Consider the following 22,430-nt stretch of genomic DNA (forward strand, 5'->3'; position numbering starts at 1 on the left):
AAACCAAACAACGATTGTTCTGGACGAAGGACCTCTGTACAACATTCTGATGGAAGATCATCAAAAGTAAGACCCATTTATGATGTTATTTCATATATCTGTCGAACATGTGTACTATTAGTTTGCGTCCAGATTTTGGGCGCTCTCTCGCCATAACGTAAGCTGCATGTCGTATGAAGTTATTTTTAGAATTCTAACACGCGGCGATTGCATTAAGAACTAAGCTTCTTTAATTTGCTGTCCAACATGTAATTTTTAGTAAAGTCTATGAATAGTTATTTGATTAGAATAGGTGAGTGTCAGAAATATATCCGGACATTCTGGGAAAAAGATGCTAAGTTTTCCCAATGTATAACCACGATTTGTGCCGCTAAATATGCACATTTTTGAACAAACCATATATGTATTGTGTAATATGATGTTATAGGACTGTCATCTGATGAAGTTTGAGAAGGTTAGTAAAAAATTTATATATTTTGCTGGTTTATTCGCTATCGCTAACGTGCCTAACGAATCAATGCTGTTGTGTGGTTGGCTATTGTAGTAAGCTAATATAATGCTATATTGTGTTTTCGCTGTTAAACACTTAAAGAATCGGAAATATTGGCTGATTCACAAGATGTTTTGTCTTTAATTTGCTGTACACCATGTATTTTTCATAAATGTTTTATGATGAGTATTTCGGTATTTCAATTTGGTCTCTGTAATTGTTCTAGCTGCTTCGTGCTATTTCCGATGTTACTGCAATGAAAAACTATGTATTTATACCTCAAATATGCACATTTTTCGAACAAAACATAGATTTATTGTATACACTGTGATAAGACTGTCATCTGATGAAGTTGTTTCTTGATTAGTTTGGTTGGTCTTGGTTAGTTAGGTTGGTTTGTGCAAGCTACCTGTGCTGTGAAAAATGTCTGTGCTTTTTTGTATTTGGTGGTGAGCTAACATAATATACGTGGTGTTTTCGCTGTAAAACATTTTTAAATCAGACATGTTGGCTGGATTCACAAGATGTGTATCTTTCATTTGCTGTATTGGACTTGTTAATGTGTAAAGTTAAAATTTCTAAAAAATATCTTTGAATTTCGCGCCCTGCACTTGGACGGCTGTTGTCATAAGTGTACCGACACCGGCTGCAGCCATAAAAGAGATACCCTGACTCTGTCACATCACGGCATTGTTCTGAACATTTTAAAGATGTCTCAGCCATAGTGACTCCCAAAAGTAGTGGTCGAAAGTCATTCTAATGACATTATGATTGTTTAGTCTGAATTACTCTATAGTGGCTTGAAAATACGATGACATTGCTAAAGTAGACCAAAGAAATTCAGCAATACACTTAAAATAAGAATAAAGACTTTCTATCGCTGGATTCAAACATGCAACCTTTGGCACCAGAGGCAGATGCTTACAGTTAGAGTTAAGTTTTGGCACTAGAGGCACAGAGGACAGATGCTTACGGCCATCCGCCATCCCCTTCCACAACGCCTTAGCAAAACCGAAACCTACTTGATGGTAATACGAACGCCGCAGCCCGTCTGGTGTTCAACTTTCCCAAGTTCTCTCACGTCACCCCGCTCCTCGCTCTCTCCACTGGCTTCCAGTTGAAGCTGCATCCGCTACAAGACCATGGTGCTTGCCTACGGAGCTGTGAGGGAACGGCACCTCCGTACCTTCAGGCTCTGATCAGGCCCTACACCCAAACAAGGGCACTGCGTTCATCCATCTCTGGCCTGCTCGCCTCCCTACCTCTGAGGAAGTACAGTTCCCGCTCAGCCCAGTCAAAACTGTTCGCTGCTCTGGCACCCCAATGTGGAACAAACTCCCTCACGACGCCAGGTCAGCGGAGTCAATCACCACCTTCCGGAGACACCTGAAACCCACCTCTTTAAGGAATACCTAGGATAGGATAAAGTAATCCTTCTAACCCCCCCCTCTAAAAGAGTTAGATGCACATTGTAAAGTGGTTGTTCCACTGGATACATAAGGTGAATGCACCAATTTGTAAGTCGCTCTGGATAAGAGCGTCTGCTAAATGACTTAAATGTAAATGTAAATGTAATAGCTCCACTGTTGCAACTAGTGGCTGTTTTCCACATCTTCGCCCGACGTCTTAAGACATGGATGGACGTCGAATACTGTACTTGTATCATGGGTGACCTGGCTGAAAAATTTTAGGAAACAACTTTAACATTATAATGTTGTAAACAATTTTATTTTTTATTACCTTTATTTTACTAGGCAAGTAAGTTAAGAACACATTCTTATTTACAATGACGGCCTACCAAAAGACAGAAGGCATCCTGCAGGGACGGGGCTAAGATAAAAATATATATTTCAACAACAAAACACACATCACGACAAGAAAAGCTTGTGGACACTAAGAAAGCTTTGTTGTAGAGTCTTTAACACAAAATCCAGGAGGGGCCAGCTGAGTATAAATCTGTATCATCTGCATATATATGGATGAAAGAGCTTCCTACTGCTTGAGCTATGTTTTTGATGTAAATTGAGAAGAGTGTGGGACCTAGGATCGAGCCTTGGAGTACTCCCCTGGTGACAGGCAGTGGCTGAGACAGCAGAGGTTCTGATTTTATACACTGCACTCTTTGAGAGAGGTAGTTAAAACTTCTTGGAACTAAGGGGTGCTGTTCCGCATTAGCAATTTTGGTCTCCAAATAAACTGCCTCGTGCTAAATTCTTGATCGTACAATATGCATATTATTGTTATTATTGGATAGAAAACACTTTCTAGTTTCTATAGCCGTTGGAATTTTGTCTCTGAGTGTACAGAACTATATCTACAGCACTTTTCATGACAGGGTCAGATTTCAGAAATTTTTACCCCTGATCTGGAGTCTGTTTTTAAGGTGACAGTGAATGCTATGAAGAAACCGACACTGCCTACGTCTTCCTCTGGGTGTCTGTACGTCATCACGTTTTGAATGGAATCGATGCACAATCACAGCCATTATAAAGAACAAAACGTAGAGGTACCTCCTTTCTCGTCGCGCGCTGAAGCGTGAAGGACATCGGACTTGCCTCATTCCAAATCGTTGTCTAACCAGCAATATTTCTCTGTCATGTTTTTACTCGTTATAGTTGTTAAAACATCATAATGTAGTAATTTGAACCGTTTTATAACAATTTATATCCGTTTAGTGCGATTCTGAGGAATTTATTTGTCGTGCACTTTCTAGCTTTGGGAACGTTTCGGGGTCTCGGTCGTTGTTAGTGGACATTTCGAAGGACAGAGGACATCTATCGACCAAAAGAAGATTACAACATAGAAAGGATACATTGCCCAAGAATCTGATGGAAGAACAGCTCAAAGTAAGCAATATTTAATATGATAAATCGTTTTTCTGTCGAAATATTTTAAACGCATATTTCGCCATTTTGTTTGTTATCGCGTCACTTGGCGAACCGTGTATTGAAAAGTAAGGATATTTTAAAAATGTAAGTCAGCGGTTGCATTAAGAACTAATTTGTCTTTCGATTCCTGTCAACCCTGTATTTTTTAGTCAAGTATATGATTAGCTTTCAATTAAACTTAGATCACTCTGAAAGATGACGTCAGACATTTGAGGCTTGATTTCCTAGTATTTTCATTGTGTAACCACGGTTTTGTATGGCTAAATATGCACCTTTTCGAACAAACTATATGTATGTTGTAAAATGATGTTACAGAGTGTCATCGGAAGAATTCTGAGAAGGTAGTGAAAAAATTAATATATTTTGGCGGTGATTACGTTATAGCGCTCTTGGCTGGAATCGATGCTCTGGTAACGTTTTCACATGTGGTATGCTAACTTATCGATTTATTGTGTTTTCGCTGTAAAACGCTTAGAAAATCTGAAATATTGTCTGGAATCACAAGATCTGGGTCTTTCATTGCTATGCTTTGTCTATTCTTATGAAATGTTATTAAGAGTAAATTGGTCATACACGTTGCTCTCTATAGTAATTCTAGTCGTCTTGTGATGGTCGGTGCAATTGTAAACTGTGATTTCTACCTGAAATATGCACTTTTCTAACAAAACCTATCCTATACCATAAATATGTTATCAGACTGTCATCTGATGAGGTTTTTTATAGGTTATTGGCTATCAATATCTTAGTTTAGCCGAATTGGTGATAGCTACTGGTGGAGAGAAAAAATGGTGACAAAGAAATGTGTATTTTGCTAACGTGTTTAGCTAATAGATTTACATATTTTGTCTTCCCTGTAAAACATTTWAAAAATCTGAAATGGTGGCTTTATTCACAAGATCTGTATCTTTCATCTGGTGTCTTGGACTTGTGATTTAATGATATTTAGATGCTACTATCTACTTGTGAAGCTATGCTAGCTATGCTAATCAGTGTGTGGGGGGATGGGGGGTGATCCCGGACCCGGGGTAGAGGCTCGTTAGAGGTTAAGAAACCAGGCCAAAGGCCCCTCAGAGACCCCAATATTCCTTAAAAGACTATTAGCTAGACAATTGCTATTAGCTAGACAAGTTCATCAAAACTACCTGCTACGAATGTTAATGCTACTAACATGAACTAAAATCATGTGCTCTCCCCTCACTCTTAGCTAGCTAGCAAACATTATCTAAAGGCCCTTTCTTACCAAGTCTGTTTTTTTCATCCAAATAATTTGAAAGCAAATGACTGCAGCAGCAGTGTTTGTGACGTTATGTCAATATTTCGGGAAAAGTGGGGAAAAATGCATCAGACTTGATGTGAATGGGTTTTTGCGTCAAAAAAAAATATATAAAGAATTCGTAAGAAAAGTCAACTAGTGCGGCTTGGTTGGGTTGTGTTTCGGAGGACGCATGGCTCTCGACCTTCGTCTCTCCCGAGCCCGTACGGGAGTTGTAGCGATGAGACAAGACAGTAACTACTAACAATTGGATACCACAAAATTGGGCTAAAAATATATAATTAGAAACTCACCTCATCTGTTGCGCTACCAATGTGTCAGGTTGCTGAGGATGTCCACTATCACATCGTACACCATGTCATCTGAAAACTTGGCGTCAACACCTGAGGAGCGAGACTGACAAGACACAGAGAAGTTACGGTGTCCAAATTTGGACAACAAATCACATTTTGTGCTACTTAGTGTTCAAGCTGAAAACATTGTTAGGTATTACATTTACTTTACCACCTCTTCCAAGGTCCTATCATGTAAATGCAACTATAACCTTAAAAAACACAAGATTCGTCTGACTACCCACTTGAAACGCTCTACTTATGCCTGTACTTACCTCTATTTGCAGGTACTGTATCTATCTGCCTGTACTTAGTGTTGTTTCTCCCTTGAGTCACATGTCACTGACGTTCAAGGCCTGAGCTGTACTGACTTTTAATTCTCCCTGCAAATATGCAGGCACGCACACACTCACGCACAGACAAAAGAGGACAAGTTACCAGTGTCATCCTGAACTTTGAAATCCCTCTCGCGCGTAATTGCGGCGTGCCAGGAAGACAAATAAAAAAACAATTTCCCAGACTTTTCAAAATCATTCATTCTAAAGAACGGTTACTTCCCCGCTTGCCATATTTACCCACTGGTGGCTCTGTCATGACCCAGCGGTAATGGATAATCATTGAATGATATTTGAGTTTACAGTAGTAATGACAAATAGTTGCTTCGTTCCATTTGGAGCTTCATCCTGTTTATCGGCAATTCAGGGTAATGGTCCCGTATTAGCTGCTAATAAAGTTCACACTTGACTGCAACTATTATTAATCTTAGTGAAGACGAAGTATATCCTAATTGTACTAGCAACATCTAAGTAGTGATGCCTCCGCTGGGACAATTTGTCTTGTTGTTTTTTTCTCAACAGTTGACTTCTGTATCTGTCTTTAAATGTGTTGATTTAAATGTGCATTTAAAATGTGTGTCTGTGAGTATCTGATGTGTGTATGTGCGTGTGTGTCTACTTGTGCCCATTCTTAAGTTCAGAAATCCCTTATGGGAGCAGTTAGCCTTAAACTTTTGGCTATCAAACTTTTAGCAAAGCTACCAGTGCATTAAACTCTGTGGAGAGAAAAAACAACAACTCTTCTCGCTGTAGATTCTAAAAGTCTCTCCACTTCTGTCACACCATTTTGTTTGATCTTCACTCCTTTAGAGTTCTACGCGAGAGGTTGTGATATATGTAAGCTAAGTTTCTGCGAGCGAGTAACCTGAGCTGACTCAAAGAAGAGAGCTTTAATGGAGTATGAACTAGGATCACAGAGTTTCTCCAAAGCCAGTGATAGTCAAACCATGTTCTCGTGCTTCGTCAAAGGCAGACAACCCAGCACATTTACACTGAAGGGAGTTTGGGTTTTTGGTGGGAGATATCTCTGTACAAACAACTTCAATATTAATGGAGTTTTTTTCTCTTCTTAATTAATGTTGCATGGTACATTTTAATGGAAGTTAATTAATAAAATATTAAAGTCTGTCAAAGATACTGATAAAATAGGTTCGAAACCGAAGGGAAGAGGGCGTAGGATGTGTGTGTGCATGCATACATGCAATGCACCCCACGCACGCATGGACACACACACACACTTGGATGAGAATTAATTGCGTAAAAAGTTGTGACATCTGGGATATGGGCCAAGAGGGGACACTTTGGTTTATCATTTACCACCAAACTCACTGTATGTACAAAATGAGCCATTTTGTACATACAGCATCACTAGTATTCTATAGTATTATTTCTAACAAAGATACCTACATATATTTCAGGATGTTGTGCATCCCTGGGATTAATCAGAATTCATCTGAACAATACAGTTTTCAAAAAACATAGATTTCCACCGATCTAATGTCCATTGCTCGTGTTTCTTGGCCCAAGCAAGTCTCTTCTTCTTATTGGTGTCCCTTAGTAGTTTTAGGTTGTTGCAGCAATCAACCATGAAGGCCTGATTCACGCAGTCTCCTCTGAACAGTTGATGTTGAGATGTGTCTGTTACTTGAACTCTGTGAAGCATTTATTTGGGCTGCAATCTGAGGTGCTATTAACTCTAAGGAATTTATCCTCTGCAGCAGAGGTAACTCTGGGTCTTCCTTTCCTGTGGCGGTCCTCATGAGAGCCAGTTTCATCATAATGCTTGATGCTTTTTGCGACTGCACTTGAAGAAACTTTCAAAGTTCTTGAACTTTTCCGTATTGATTGACCTTCATGTCTTAAATTAATGATGGACTGTCATTTCCCTTTGCTTCTTTGAGCCATAATATGGACTTGGTATTTTACCGAATAGCGCTATCTTCTGTATACCACCCATACCTTGTTACAACACAACTGATTGGCTCAAATGCATAAAGAAGGAAATAAATTCCACAAAATATCTTTTAACAAGGCACACCATGTTAATTGAAATGCATTCCAGGTGACTACCTCAAGAAGCTGGTTGAGAGAATACCAACAGTGTGCAATGCTGTCATCAAGGTAAAGGGTGGCTACTTTGAAGAATCTCAATTATAAAATATATTTTGATTTGTTGAACACTTTTTTGGTTACCACCTGATTCCATATGTGTTATTTCATAGTTGTGATGTCTTCACTATTATTCTACAATGTAAAAAATAGTAAAAATAAATAAAATCCCTCGTAGTAATTAAACATTTTGACTGGTACTGTATTTCCACTACCAAAAGCTTCAAAAACGCTTGGGGTCACTTCGAAATGTCCTTGTTTTCCATGAAAACATAAATGAAATGAGATAAAATGAGATGAAATGAGATGCAAAATGAATAGGAAATATAGTCAAGATTTTGGGAAGGTCCCCCCAAGCAGACACATTGACGGCCCTGAAAGAACTTCATTTGACTCTATGTAAACTGGAAACCACATATCCTGAGGCTGCATTTATTGTAGCTGGGGATTTTAACAAGGCTAATCTGAAAATAAGGCTCCCTAAATTTTATCAGCATATCGAATGCACGACCCGGGCTGCCAAAACCCTGGATCATTGTTATTCTATCTTCCGCGACGCATATAAAGCCCTCCCCCGCCCTCCTTTCAGAAAATCTGACCATGACTCCATTTTGTTGCTCCCAGCCTATAGACAGAAACTAAAACAGGATGCGCCCGTGCTCAGGTCCGTGCTCAGGACACTGGTCCGACCAATCGGATTCCACGCTTCAAGATTGCTTCGATCACGTGGACTGGGATATGTTCTGCATAGCGTCGGACAATAACATTGATGAAAACGCTGATTCGGTGAGCGAGTTTATTAGCAAGTGCATCGGTGATGTTGTACCCGCAACGTCTATTAAAACATTCCCCAACCAGAAACCGTGGATTGATGGCAGCATTCGCGCAAAACTGGAAGCACAAACCACTGCTTTTATTCATGGCAAGGCGACCGGAAACATGACCGAATACAAACAGTGTAGCTACTCCATCCGCAAGGCAATCAATCCCAGTCTGCTGTTCCCACATGCTTCAAGAGGGCCACCATTGTTCTTGTTCCCAAGAAAGCTAAGGTAACTGAGCTAAATGACTATCGCCCCGTAGCATTCACTTCCATCATCATGAAGTGCTTTGAGAGACTAGTCAAGGACCGTATCACCTCCATCATACCTGACACCCTAGACCCACTCCAATATGCTTACCGCCCCAATAGGCCCACAGACGACGCAATCGCAATCACGCTGCACACTGCTCTAAACCATCTGGACAAGAGCAATACCTATGTAAGAATGCTGTTCATCATCGACTACAGCTCAGCATTTAACACCATAGTACCCTGGGTCTCGACCCCACTCTGTGCAACTGGGTCCTGGACATCCAGACGGGCCGCCCCCAAGTGGTGAGGGTAGGTAACAACATCTCCACCCTGCTGATCCTCAACACTGAGGCCCCGTAAGAGTGCGTTCTCAGCCGTCTCCTGTATTCCCTGTTCACCCATGACTGCGTGGCCATGTATGCCTCTAACTCAGTCATCAAGTTTGCAGACGACACTACAGTGGTAGGCTTGATTACCAACAACAATGAGACGGCCTACAGGGAGGAGGTGAGGGCCCTCGGAGTGTGGTGTCAGGAAAATAACCTCATACTCAATATCAACAAAACAAAGGAGATGGTCATGGACTTCAGGAAACAGCAGAGGGAGCAGCCCCCTATCCACATCGACGGGACAGTAGTGGAGAAGGTGGAAAGTTTTAAGTTCCTCGGCGTACACATCACGGACAAACTGAAATGGTCCACCCACACAGACAGAATGGTGAAACAAAACAAACAAAACAATAAACACTACAAAACAAACTGTGAAGCTAAAGGCTATGTGCCATAAACAAAGTCAACTTCCCACAAACACAGGTGGGAAAAAGGGCTACCTAAGTATGGTTCTCAATCAGAGACAACGATAGACAGCTGTCCCTGATTGAGAACCCTACCCGGCCAAAACATAGAAATACAAATAATAGAACATAGAATACCCACCCCAACTCACACCCTGAACAAACCAAAATAGAGACATAAAAAGGATCTCTCAGGTCAGGGCGTGACAATATTAGCCCACACAGCTACAAGGATGCACTTTCATGCTAGGTTTAGTACCTCATATTGAAGGGAAAGGGGATACCTAGTCTCTTACACAACTGAATGCATTCAATCATCCACGTCATCGGCACCTGGGGAGCAGTTGTTGGAGGTTAACTGCCTTGCTCATGGGCAGAATGGCAGATTTTTCCACCTTTCTGTCTCAGGGATTCAAACCAGCGACCTTTCATATACTGGCTCAACACTCTCTTCCGCTAGGCTACCTGCCGCCCAAAGCTTAGAGAGACCCCAACTGATGTATAGAACACTCTTTAAATTATCTACTTTGGTTTAGATACAAGCATTATGAAACCTCTAACACAATAAATGAATTTACTTGCTTTTTTACCTAACTTGCTTACCACTTTTTCCATGTGGTTTATTCCTTCACAGACTTAAATTAAATGATGACCTCTTCCTAAATATTTGGTCAAATTATACATTTTGTGTATGGTTTCCTAGAAACAAGGGGGCTCAACTAACCATTTTGGCACAATTTACCCCACTTTCCCCATTACTGTCACTTGAAAATGGCCGTCAGAGAGCATGGCACATAACACCGCCATGAGAATCCCATATGAGGACATGGCAGATTATGACAACAATCATTATACTTCTGACAACTGGGATTCACTGTGCCAAAAAGTTGAAGGTGAGCTCACTTTGTACGTTGAGCAGGAGGGTGTAATGTATGTATTCCATATCTTTGCATGACTATGATAAACATGTGTGTGTGTTTCAGTAAATGCACTATAATTGCAATGTACGGTGTGTATTTTTAAAGAGTGTGCCGGCCATACCTGTGTGAGCAGACTGTTATCAAAAAGCAGCTGGTGATGTCAGTGTTGGCGTTCATATCTCAGGAGACGGATTCAGAGGCAGAACCTTGGTGTAGTGTAGTGTATGTAACTGTTATACTGCATAAAACAGAGGGGGACACATTTTAACGCAACACCACAAGACAGGAACATAGTAATTCATAATGCTCATTGAAAATCAGTCTATTCTTGAGATTGCTGACATTTATAATAATGACTATGTAAATGAAGTTTCATGAATAAAAGACAGCAGTGAGGAAAATGCCAAATAAAATGTTGCATATATTATACTTGTGCGCACAAATTAAATGGCACGATTGGCAGCGGCCCGCTGTGTCTCGTTACTGGAGTGCTATCTCTTAATGACTTTTTAAAGGTACCTCCAAAAGTGAACTTTGCTCGAACAAGTTAATGTACTGCTTAGTTAAATCATTCATTAACAAATGTCATCTATAAGGAGGGAAGACAAAAGACATCATGTCACAGGCTAGGATGAATACGTAATGTCTTCACATTATATTGAGTGGGAGCAATGTATATGTTTCATGCACAAATGGGCATTAATAGTAAATATGAACATGCCTGTGTGGATTAACCCCAAGCTAGCACATACTCTAATTTGAAGTATCATTTTTGTTATCGGGCTCCTTCGACAAACTAGTGCACCTTCGAGAAAGAGATTTTTATCTCAATTGGGCTCACCTGGATAAATAAAGGATAAACTAAAAAAAGGAATTTCCTTAAAGGGACTTAAAAAAAAAATCAACATATGCGTAAATGGGGTGTTTCTATGTTTTGTAGTAAAAAATATAGTGTTTCCAATGAACTCATCGGTGTGCGTCATGTGATTTTAACCAATCATGAGTAGGCACTAATTGAAGGCTCCCGAGGAGCGCAGCGGTCTAAGGCACTGCATCTCAGTGCTGGAGGCGTCACTACAGACCCTGGTTTGATCCCTGGCTGTATAACAACCGGCCATGATCAGGAGTCCCATAGGGCGGCTGTCACGCCCTGGCCTTAGTTATCTTTGTTTTCTTTATTATTTTAGTTAGGTCAGTTTGTGACATGGGGGATGTAGGTGTTTTTGTCATGTCTAGGGGTTTTGTATGTTTATGGGGTTTTGTCTTGTCTAGGTGTTTGTATGTCTATGGCTGCCTAGATTGGTTCTCAATTAGAGGCAGCTGTTTATCATTGTCTCTGATTGGGAACCATATTTAGGCAGCCATATTCATTGGGTATGTCGTGGGTGATTGTCTATGTCATTACGTAAGTTGCCTGTGTCTGCACTTGTCGTAGTATAGCTTCACGGTCGTTTGTTGTTTTTGTAAGTCTGTTTAAGTATTCTTCGTTACGTTATAATAAATAGAAGAATGTATTTATATCACGCTGCGCCTTGGTCCTCCTCTCTTCAAAGTTACGACGACCGTGACAGAATCACCCACCAAAATCGGACCAAGCAGCGTGAAAGGAGGGAACAGCGCTTTATGGAGGAATGGACCCGGGAAAAAGATGAGTGGAGAACAACCTGGGAAGAGATAGACAGGTGGGCGATCGATCCAGAGAAAGTGCTGGAGCACGCCTGGGATTCGCTGGAGCAGTGCGAGGAGAGTTACAGGATAATGGAGTTGAAGAAAGGAGCACGACGGCGCGGTAGGAAGCCCGAGAGGAAACCCCAAAAATGTATTGGGGGGTGGCACACGGGGAGTGTGGCAAGATCAGGAAGGAGACCTGCGCCAACTTCCCGTGCTTACCGTGAGGAGCCGAAGATGGAACCAGAGCCAGTCGGGGTGATATTGGAGGTGAGCAACGGGAGTGAAACAGAGACTGTGAAGGATTTAATGGGGAGTTTGGAGGAGAGTGAAATGAGGGAGCTGCTGTGTTGGTGCTTGAGGCACAACATCCACCCGACGGAGCGTTGTTCCGGGATTGTGTTGGACCTGAGTCAGCTCTCCATACTCGTCCTGAGGTGCGATGCTAACCGTCTGGTAATGACAGTGCCAGTCCCACGCACCAGGCCTCCTGTGCGCCTCCCTAGTCCTGCCACCTCCTGTAGCAACCCCCACGTACTAGCTCTCCTGTGGCCAGCTCCCTAGCTACAGTCCTCCGATACCGGCGCCACGAACCAGGCCTTCAGTCCAGCACCCCGCAATTGCCTGAGGTGCGTTTCCCCAGCCCATTACCACCAGTGCCAACACCACGCACCAGGCTTCCTGTGCGTCTACAGAGCCTGTACGCCCTGTTTATCCTCCCCGCACTAGCCCAGAGGTGCGTGTTCCCAGCCCGGTACCACCAGTTCCGGCACACAGCTCAAACAGGCCTACTGTGCGCCTCCAGGGTCCAGTATGCCCTTTCCTCCTCCCCGGCACTTAGCCCCTGAGTACTGTCCCAGCCCGTAATGTACACCACCAGTTCCGGGCATCTCCAAACCAGCCCTACGTACGCCATCAGGTAAGCCTGAGCTGCTCCGTCTGCCCCAGCGCTGCCTGACTGCCGTCTGTCTCCTGTCTGGTACCTAGCGCCTCCCTACTTGAGCCGTACCCGGTCAATCTCCCAGCAGCCGCCTGGATGTCTGGCCGCCCGTTGCTCCGTCCTAGCCGAATCGCACTGAGCTCTGACCCGGTTTCTGTAGCGCAGCGGCCGCACTGAGTCTGCCCGTTGTTCCGAGCGCCGCCTGAGCTGCCCAGTTTCTAGCCCAATCTCCGTATAGCGCCGCCATCCCGAACGTGCCACGTACAAATGGCCGAGCGCTCCTTCCATCCAGCATGTAGGACTTCCTCGTCTGTCCACGCATGCTGCCTGAGGAAATAGTGTCTTGGCCCGTCTGTTCTGCGAGCCCGATCGCCTTGTGTGACTGGCCCGTCATCAGGGATAGTTTTAGTAAAGTTGTCCAGCGAACCGCCTGAGCCGTGCCGTCTCGATCCAGCGCCGCCTGATTATACGCCAAAGGTGCCTACAGCGAAAAGTACAGGTCAGCCAGCCAGAGAGCCTGCTGCCGCCAGTCAGGAGCGCCAGAGACCGCCCGCCAGTCAGGAATGCCTCAGAGCCCCCGACCCGCCAAGTCAGGAGTCGACCAGAGGCCCGCCGCCGCCAGCGATGAGTCCGCCCCCGCCCGATAGTTCCCATCCCGAGCCGACACCGAGCCCAAAGGCTATTTGAAGTCTCCGCGCCGCCAAGTCAATGAGCTGCACCTCAGGTCGATCTTGAAGACTGGCGCGCTTGCTCAGTCATGAGCTGGCCCTCTTCAGTCATGACTACCCCCTTAGTCCGGGAAGCTGCGGCCTTCAGGTAGCCAGAGCATGTCGTCTGCAATCCCTCCCAGTCCAGAGCTGCCTCCCTACTCGAGATGCACGGAGCTAGACACCACGTCAGTTCCTGACATGACTGACCGCAACTGTACAGCACAAGCGACAAGTCAGCTATGTGAGGCAATAGGGGGTCAGCTAAGACTTCCCTAGGATCGTGAGTCCACGCGATAGAAGCGGTGTGACCAGGAGCAGAACTAGAGCGATATATGTGTGCAAGTGGGAGTCTCACGTCCCTTCTAGCCCACACCGAGCCGGTTCCTGCTTGTCAAAGGCAAGGACCACACACACCCGAGCACAGCCCTCCGCCTTCTGTGTCAGGTGTTGCAAGGCGGAGTTCCGCGACCTGAATTGGGTGAATGGGTTAGCGATACCAAGTCATGTGGGAGGCGGGGAAGACCGGCGTAGAGTGCACCAGTGGTCCGATCGCAGCTATCGGCTGCTGGTAGCTTATGCTTCTCCTAAGTGTAACTGGAGCAGATCGGCGTTTCGTGTATGATAGATCATAGCTTCTGCACACGGCTCGTTTGTGTATCTACCGCTAAAGTCCTCCGTTTAGGAGTATTCTTCACGTGTACGGTTAAATAGATCCCGCCAAAGGATAAATGAAATGTAGAATTTGTAATATGCATCTGTGCGTGTCTCCTTTGTCTTTCCACTCCTCCTCTCTTCAAAGTTACGACGATCGTGACAGCGGCACACAATTGGTCCAGCGTTGTCCGGGTTAGGGGAGGGTTTGGCCGGGGTAGACCGTCATTGTAAAATAAGAATTTGTTGTGAACTGACTGCCGAGTTAAATAAAAATATTTGTCTACTAGTTGGTTGATGATGTCATTGGAAACAAACCATTTTCACATATGTTGTTGTTGGGGGGAAGTTGAACACTTTTGTAATTTCTCTTCAAGAAAATGTGGTGTTTAAAATCTAAACCGTTTTGGAGTTACAGCAATTGGAATAATGGGAGTAATAATAATTGTGGGATCTTTAGAGTGTTCTTGCTTCCAGCCTGCACACTTATACATTTCAACCACATAAGACGTTGTTCCTTACATCGCCCTATGTTGGTGAATAGTACAGGCTGCTGGAGTCAAACTTGTATTCAGGGACTTGAATCTTGGGGGTGTAGAAGATCGTCAGGATGGTGTGCAGTGTCCGCCGGTCCAGATCGTCCGTCACGCATCCATCGTAGTTACATTCACCTGTCATATAGTGGATGGCTTCAAACGGCACTTTCTATGTAGGGTGGGCTATAACTGACATGATACCCTATTCCCTATATAGTGCACTACTTTTGACCAGGGCCCGCAAAGGGTAAAAATGTGTGCTCTACAGTGCATTCGGAAAGTATTCAGACCCCTTGACTTTTTCCACATTTGTTACGTTACAGCTGTATTCTAACATGGATTAAATCGTTTCACCCCCCCCCCATCAACCTACACACAATACCCCATAATGATGATGAAGCAAAAACACGTTTTTAGAAATGTTTGCAAATGTATTAAATATAAAAAACTTAAATATCAAATTTACATACACTACCGGTCAAAGGTTTTAGAACACCTACAGATTAACCTCTAATTCCTCCCAAACCCGGATCCGGGAGCACCCCCATCAGTAAAAAAGCTGACTAGCATAGCCTAGCATAGCGTCACAAGTACTACTAGCATCTAAATACATTAAATCACAAGTCCAAGACACCGAAGATGAAAGCTACACTCTTGTGAATCCAGCCATCCTTCGATTTTTAAAATGTTTACAGGAAGACCACAATATGTAAATCTATTACTAACCACGTTAGCAAAAGACACCACTCTTTTGACTCACCAGTTTTTTACTCCATTCAATAGCTATCACAAATTCACCAAAATAAAGATATAAATAGCCACTAACCAAGAAAGAACTTCACTCAGATGACAGTTGATAAACATATTTATTGTATGCATATGTTTTTTTTTGAAAAAATGTGCATATTATCAGGTATAAATCATGGTTTAACCATGCAGCCACCATCACAACTCTCACAAAGTGACTTAGAATAACTACAGAGAGCAACGTGTATACCTAATTACTCATCATAAGAAACATTTCTTAAAAATAAAACACAAGCGTTACAGCAATTGAAAGACACCCAAGATCTTGTGAATCCAGACAATATTTCAGATGTTCTTAAGTGTTTACATAAGCCGAAAACACAATATAGCGTTATATTACGCTTACCACAACTAGGCAAACATCACAACAGCATTGATTTCAAGCCAAACATTAGCCGATAACGTATTAACCACCAAATAGTATAACTACATTTTTTCACTAACCTTCTTCAGAATTCTCTGATGACAGTCCTATAAATCATATTACACAATGCATCTGAGTTGTTCGAAAATGTGCATATTCAAGCGGCACAAATCGTGGTTATAACAAGGATGTGGCCAAAACTTCAAGCAATCTGTCCGGCGCCATCTTGGAGAGGCACCTATTCTAATCGAAAACTATTCATAAACTTGACTAAAAAATAAAGTTGACAGCAAATGAAAGATAAATTAGTTCTTAATGCAATCGCTGTGCTTAGATTTTTAAAATTAACTTACTGCGCAATACAGCGTGCGCTAAAGCGAGACCTTACCATATATTCATGGCGGAATTATTATTTGACATTTGTCAACATAAGTACGAATTAACAGCATAAGACTGTTACTATTAGCTGAGCTTCCATCAGAATCTTGGGCAAGGTGTCCTTTCTCCAGAACAATCTCTTTGGGTTGAAAAGCCTCCTTGTCCTGTCGAAATAGCCGCTAACGTTAGCCACCCACTGGAGAGGTGTCCAACTCGTGAAAGCGCATCACAAAGAAATCCAGGAAAATCGCAATAAACTGCTATAAACTGCTATAAGTCGGTTTAAATTAACTACCTTATGAAGTTTTTAAGACAAAAAACTAATTAAATCAGAGCCGGAGATAAAGAACTGCTAAACCGAAAGCTTTTGAAGACGCCATGCCGGTTTCCCTCCTGCGTCAGGCGCCTCGTCGAAAAGGTCGGTACTTCCGTTCCAAGAGGTTTTATACTCCCCCAGATGGTGCTATCCGCTCCATTCAAAGTCTCACCGCTTACTGACATCTAGGGGAAGGCGTATGCAGTGCATGTAGCCCCATAGCTTTATAAAGGAATTTATAAACCGACCCTGGAACAGAGACCTCAATTTCAGAAATCTCACTTCTTGACAGGAAGTGAGCTGCAGAATGACTTCTGTTTCACTCAGAGAAATAATTCAAACGGTTTTAGAAACTAGAGAGTTTCTATCCAATAGTAATAATAATATGCATATTGTACAAGCAAGAATTGAGTACGAGGCAGTTTAATTTGGGAACGATAAATGTCGAAGTTGAAACAGCACCCCCTATAGTGGCAAGAGGTCTTAAAGGGATTTTCTTTATTTTGACTATTTTCTACATTGTAGAATAATTGTGAAGGCATCAAAACTATACTACCGTTCAAAAGTTTGGGGTCACTTAGAAATGTCCTTGTTTTTGAAAGAAAATCAAAAAATAATTGTCCATTAAAATAACATCAAATTGATCRGGAATACAGTGAAGACATTGTTAATGTTGTAAATGACTATTGTAGCTGGAAAAGGCAGATTTTTAATGGAATATCTCCATAGGCGTACAGAGGCCCATTATCAGCAACCATCACTCCTGTGTTCCAATGGCACGTTGTGTTAGCTAATCCAAGTTTATCAGGCTAATTGAGCATTAGAAAACCCTTTTGCAATTATGTTAGAACAGCTGAAAACTGTTGTGCTGATTAAAGAAGCAATACAACTGGCCTCCTTTAGACTAGTTGAGTATCTGGAGTTTCAGCATTTGTGGGTTTGATTACAGGCTCAAAATGGCTAGAAACAAAGGACTTTCTTCTGAAACTTGTCAGTCTATTCTTGTTCAGAGAAATGAAGGCTATTCCATGCGAGAAATTGGCAAGAAACTGAAGATCTCGTTCAACTCTGTGTACTACTCCATTCACAGAACAGTGCAAACTGGCTCTAACCAGTCTAGTTTGAAAAACAGACGCCTCACAAGTCCTCAACTGGAAGCTTCATTAAATAGTACCCGCAAAACACCAGTCTCAACTTCAACAGTGAAGAGGCGATTCCGGGATGCTGGCCTTCTAGACAGAGTTGCAAAGATAAAGCCATATCTCAGACTGGCCAATAAAATTTAAAGATTAAGATGGGCAAAAGAACACACACTGGACAGAGGAACTCTGCCTAGGCGGCCAGAATCCCGGAGTCGCCTCTTCACTGTTGACGTTGAGACTGGTGTTTTGTGGGTATTTTTTATTGAAGCTGCCAGTTGAGGACTTGTTGATGCAGTTACCAAAAAAGTGTTAAACACATTGTAGTGGAAATTCAGTACTGAGAGAGATTTAGTCATTTCTTCAAACAAACAATCATCTTTATTTAATATCGATTAATTATTGCAATAATGAGGCTGGTCAACCCCCCCCACCCTTGAGTGTTGAACCGAGTAACCTAACCTTTACRCAAATGCATGGTACTATATATAGCTGACACTAACAATGCTCAGTCATGATTGGTTCAACCCCCCTCAGGCAGACCAAGGAGCATCATACGCCACTCTGGGTTCATCCTGTCGTTATCTGCACGTGGGTTGTTGTCTTAACCCCACCCTGGCTTAGTTTCAAAGATGCAAGGATGATTTTTAGACAATGAGGGATTGTACTACTCCTAAGCTATCTCTAGTAAAACACATTCGTGTCTATGTAATGCAGTATTTAACCCATTTTTCAGCTCAAGCCATCTCCAGTGACCATACACCCAGATTAGCTGCAGGGAACTTGAGTGGAGACCATAAAAACACAGACACTAGTAGGACAGAAATGTCTTACTATTAGTTACATATGAATTGTTAACCATTAATAATATAAAATAAATCAGGTAAATACGTAATTTTTCTATCACAACATCAAAATATAGTTTATATTTCAGATTCTTCAAATAGCCAACCTTTGCCTTGATGACAGCTTTGCACACTCTTGGCACACACAATCCCTCGTCCTGTTGGAAGGTGAACCTTCGCCCTGGTCTGAGGTCCTGAGCGCTCTGGAGTAGATTTTCATCAAGGATTTCTCCTGCTCTGTTCCTCTTTCCCTTGATCCTGATTTGTCTCCCAGTCCCTGCCGCTGAAAAACATCCCCACAGCATGATGCGCCACCACCATGCTACACCGTGGGGATGGTCCAAAGTTTCCTCCAGACGTGAGGCTTGGCATTCAGGCCAAAGAGTTCAATCTTGGTTTCATCAAACCAGAGAATCTTGTTTCTCATGGTCTGACATTCCTTTAGGTGCCTTTTGGAAAACTCCAAGAGGGCTGTCATGTGCCTTTTACTGAGGAGTGGCTTCCGTCTGGCCACTCTACCATAAAGGCATGATTGGTGGAGTGCTGCAGCGATGGTGTTCCTTCTGGAAGGTTCACCCATCTCCACAGAGGTACTCTGGAGTTCTATCAGAATGACCATCGGGTTCTTGGTCACCTCCCTGACCAAGGCTTTTCCCCCGACTTCTCAGTTTGGCCAGGCAGGTCAGGTCTAGGAAGAGTCTCGGTGGTTCCATTTAAGAATGATGGAGGCCACTGTGTTCTTGTGGATCTTCAATGCTGCAGACATTTTTTGGTACCTTTCCCCAGATCTGTGCTTTGACACAATCCTGTCTCGGAGATCTATGAGAATTCATGCATTGTTAACTGTGGGACCTTATACAGACAGGTGTGTGCCTTTCCAAATCATGTCCAAATCATGTCCAATGAAATCAATTTACCACAGGTGGACTCCAACCAAGTTGTAGAAACATCTCAAGGATGATCAATTCAAACAAGATACACATGAGCTCAATTTTGAGTCTCCCAAGTGGTGCAGTGGGATAAGGCACTGCATCTCAGTGCTAGAGGCGTCTCTACGGACTGTATCACAACTGGCCGGGATTGGGATTCCCATAGGGCGGCGCAGAATTGGCCCAGCGTCGTCCGGGTTTGGCCGGTGTTTGCCGTCATTTGTTATTGACTGACTTGTCTAGTTAAATAAAGTTTAAATATTTTTTTTAGCAAAGGGTCTGAATACTTATGTAAATAAGGTTATTCTGTTTTATTTTCATAAATTTGCAAAGATGTCGATAAAAAAGTTTTCGCTTTGTCATTACGGGGTATTGTGTGTAGTTTGCTTTGGATTTGTTTTTATTTAATCCATTTAAGCATGTAACTTAACAACATTTTTAAAAAGTCAATGGGTTTGAATACTTTCCGAAGGCACTGTTTGTTATGGTGTGGGGTGTATTTTCCTGGCATGTTTTAGTTCCACTTGTAGAATCTATGCCACGGCACATTGAAGCTATTCTGGCAGCTTGTGGTGGCGCAACACCCTTTTAAGACACTTTATGTTGGTGTTTCCTTAATTTTGGCAGATACCTGTATGTCCTTGTGATAAAACTTAATCCCCAGTTATTTGTTATGAACTGTTGATCCTCTGTGGCTAAATGATGCTCTTGGGCTGTATTTTGAACATTGAGAGTAGGCTCCTGTGGTTGTATAAAAAAATATAATAATAAAAATAATCAAATATTTCTGCCTCTTGGGCCCCCTACGGGCTTGGGCCCAGCCCCTGACTCACACAATTGACCAGTGACATTTATTTATAATGCTGTTTATTTATTTTCATTAATCAGTTACCCAATCAAGACAGGGCCACCCAGTTACCCACGATAGCCCTCTACCTCCTCTCCTCCCCCATCTGATTATTAGCAGAGCGGCAGCAGGCAGTCTACACTCATAGCGGCAGGGTAGCCTAGTGGTTAGAGCGTTGGACTAGTAACCGAAAGGTTGCAAGTTCAAATCCCTGAGCTGACAAGGTACAAATCTGTCGTTCTGCCCCTGAACAGGCAGTTAACCCACTGTTCCTAGGCCATCATTGAAAATAAGAATTTGTTCTTAACTGACTTGCCTAGTTAAATAAAGGTTAAATAAAAAATAGCCTTCCTGTGGTTGCAGTGAAAAAAATACAAAATATATAGTATATATACAGTATATATTTCCTTAATATAAGGGCCTGGGCCCTTTAGGGGTTCAGCCCCGATAAGCCCCTGCATTTTATCGGCCCTGGCCATTTAGGAAACAGCCACCAAGTGAGTAACAGAAAAATATAAGTATTCACCCCCTTGGCATGTTTCCTATTTTGTTGCATTATAACCTGAATTTAAGTGGATTTTTTTGAATTTCATGTAATGGACATACACAAAAGAGTCCAAATTAGTGAAGTGAAATGAAAACATAACTTGTTAAAAAAAAAAAAAATGAAAATGCGTATGTATTTACCCCCTTTGCTATGAAGCCCCTAAATAAGATCTGGTGTAACCAATTTCCTTCAGAAATCACATAATTAGTTAAATAAAGTCCACCTGTGTGTAATCTAAGTGTCACATGATATGTTACATGATCTTTATACACCTGTTCTGAAAGGCAACAGAGTCTGCAACACCACCAAGCAAGCGGCACCATGAAGACCAAGGATCTCTCCGAACAGGTCAGGGATCAGGGTAGGGTTATAAAAAAATATCAGAAACTTTGAACATCCCATGGAGCACCAATATATCCATTATTGAAAAATCTAATCAAATCAAATCAAATGTATTTATATAGCCCTTCTTACATCAGCTGATATCTCAAAGTGCTGTACAGAAACCCAGCCTAAAACCCCAAACAGCAAGCAACAATGCAGGTGTAGAAGCACGGTGGCTAGGAAAAACTCCCTAGAAAGGCCAAAACCTATGAAGAAACCTAGAGAGAACCAGGCTATGAGGGGTGGCCAGTCCTCTTCTGGCTGTGCTGGATGGAGATTATAACTGAACATGGCCAAGATTCAAATGTTCATAAATGACCAGCATGGTCAAATAATAAATCACAGTAGTTGTCGAGGTGCAGCAAGTCAGCACCTCAGGAGTAAATGTCAGTTGGCTTTTCATAGCCGATCATTAAGAGTATCTCTACCGCTCCTGCGGTCTCTAGAGAGCTGAAAACAGAAGGTCTGGGACAGGTAGCACGTCCGTGAACAGGTCAGGGTTCCATAGCCGCAGCAGAACAGTTGAAACTGGAGCAGCAGCACGGCCAGGTGGACTGGGGACAGCAAGGAGTCATCATGCCAGGTAGTCCTGAGGCATGGTCCTAGGGCGCAGGTCCTCTGAGAGAGAAAGAAAGAGAGAAAGAGAGAATTAGAGAGAGCATACTTAAATTCACACAGGATGCCGGATAAGACAGGAGAAGTACTCCAGATATAACAAACTGACCCTAGCCCCCGACACATAAACTAATGCAGCATAAATACTGGAGGCTGAGACAGGAGGGGTCAGGAGACACTGTGGCCCCATCTGATGATACCCCCGACAGGGCCAAACAGGAAGGATATAACCCCACCCACTTTGCAAAGCACAGCCCCCACACCACTAGAGGATATCCTGTCTAGGAACCCCGTCCACATTCCACTGAAAATGCAGCGCGCGAAATTCAAAAAACAATTTTTAATAATATTTAACTTTCACACATTAACAAGTCCAATACAGCAAATGAAAGATAAACATCTTGTGAATCCAGCAACATGTCCGACTTTTAAATGTTTTACAGCCAAAACACCACGTATATTTTATGTAGCTCACCACCAAATACAAAAAGCACAGACATTTTTCACAGCACAGGTAGCTTGCACAAAACAACCAAAAC

This window comes from Salvelinus sp. IW2-2015, unplaced genomic scaffold (assembly GCF_002910315.2).
Source record: "Salvelinus sp. IW2-2015 unplaced genomic scaffold, ASM291031v2 Un_scaffold16287, whole genome shotgun sequence".
In the NCBI taxonomy this organism is placed as follows: domain Eukaryota; kingdom Metazoa; phylum Chordata; class Actinopteri; order Salmoniformes; family Salmonidae; genus Salvelinus; species Salvelinus sp. IW2-2015.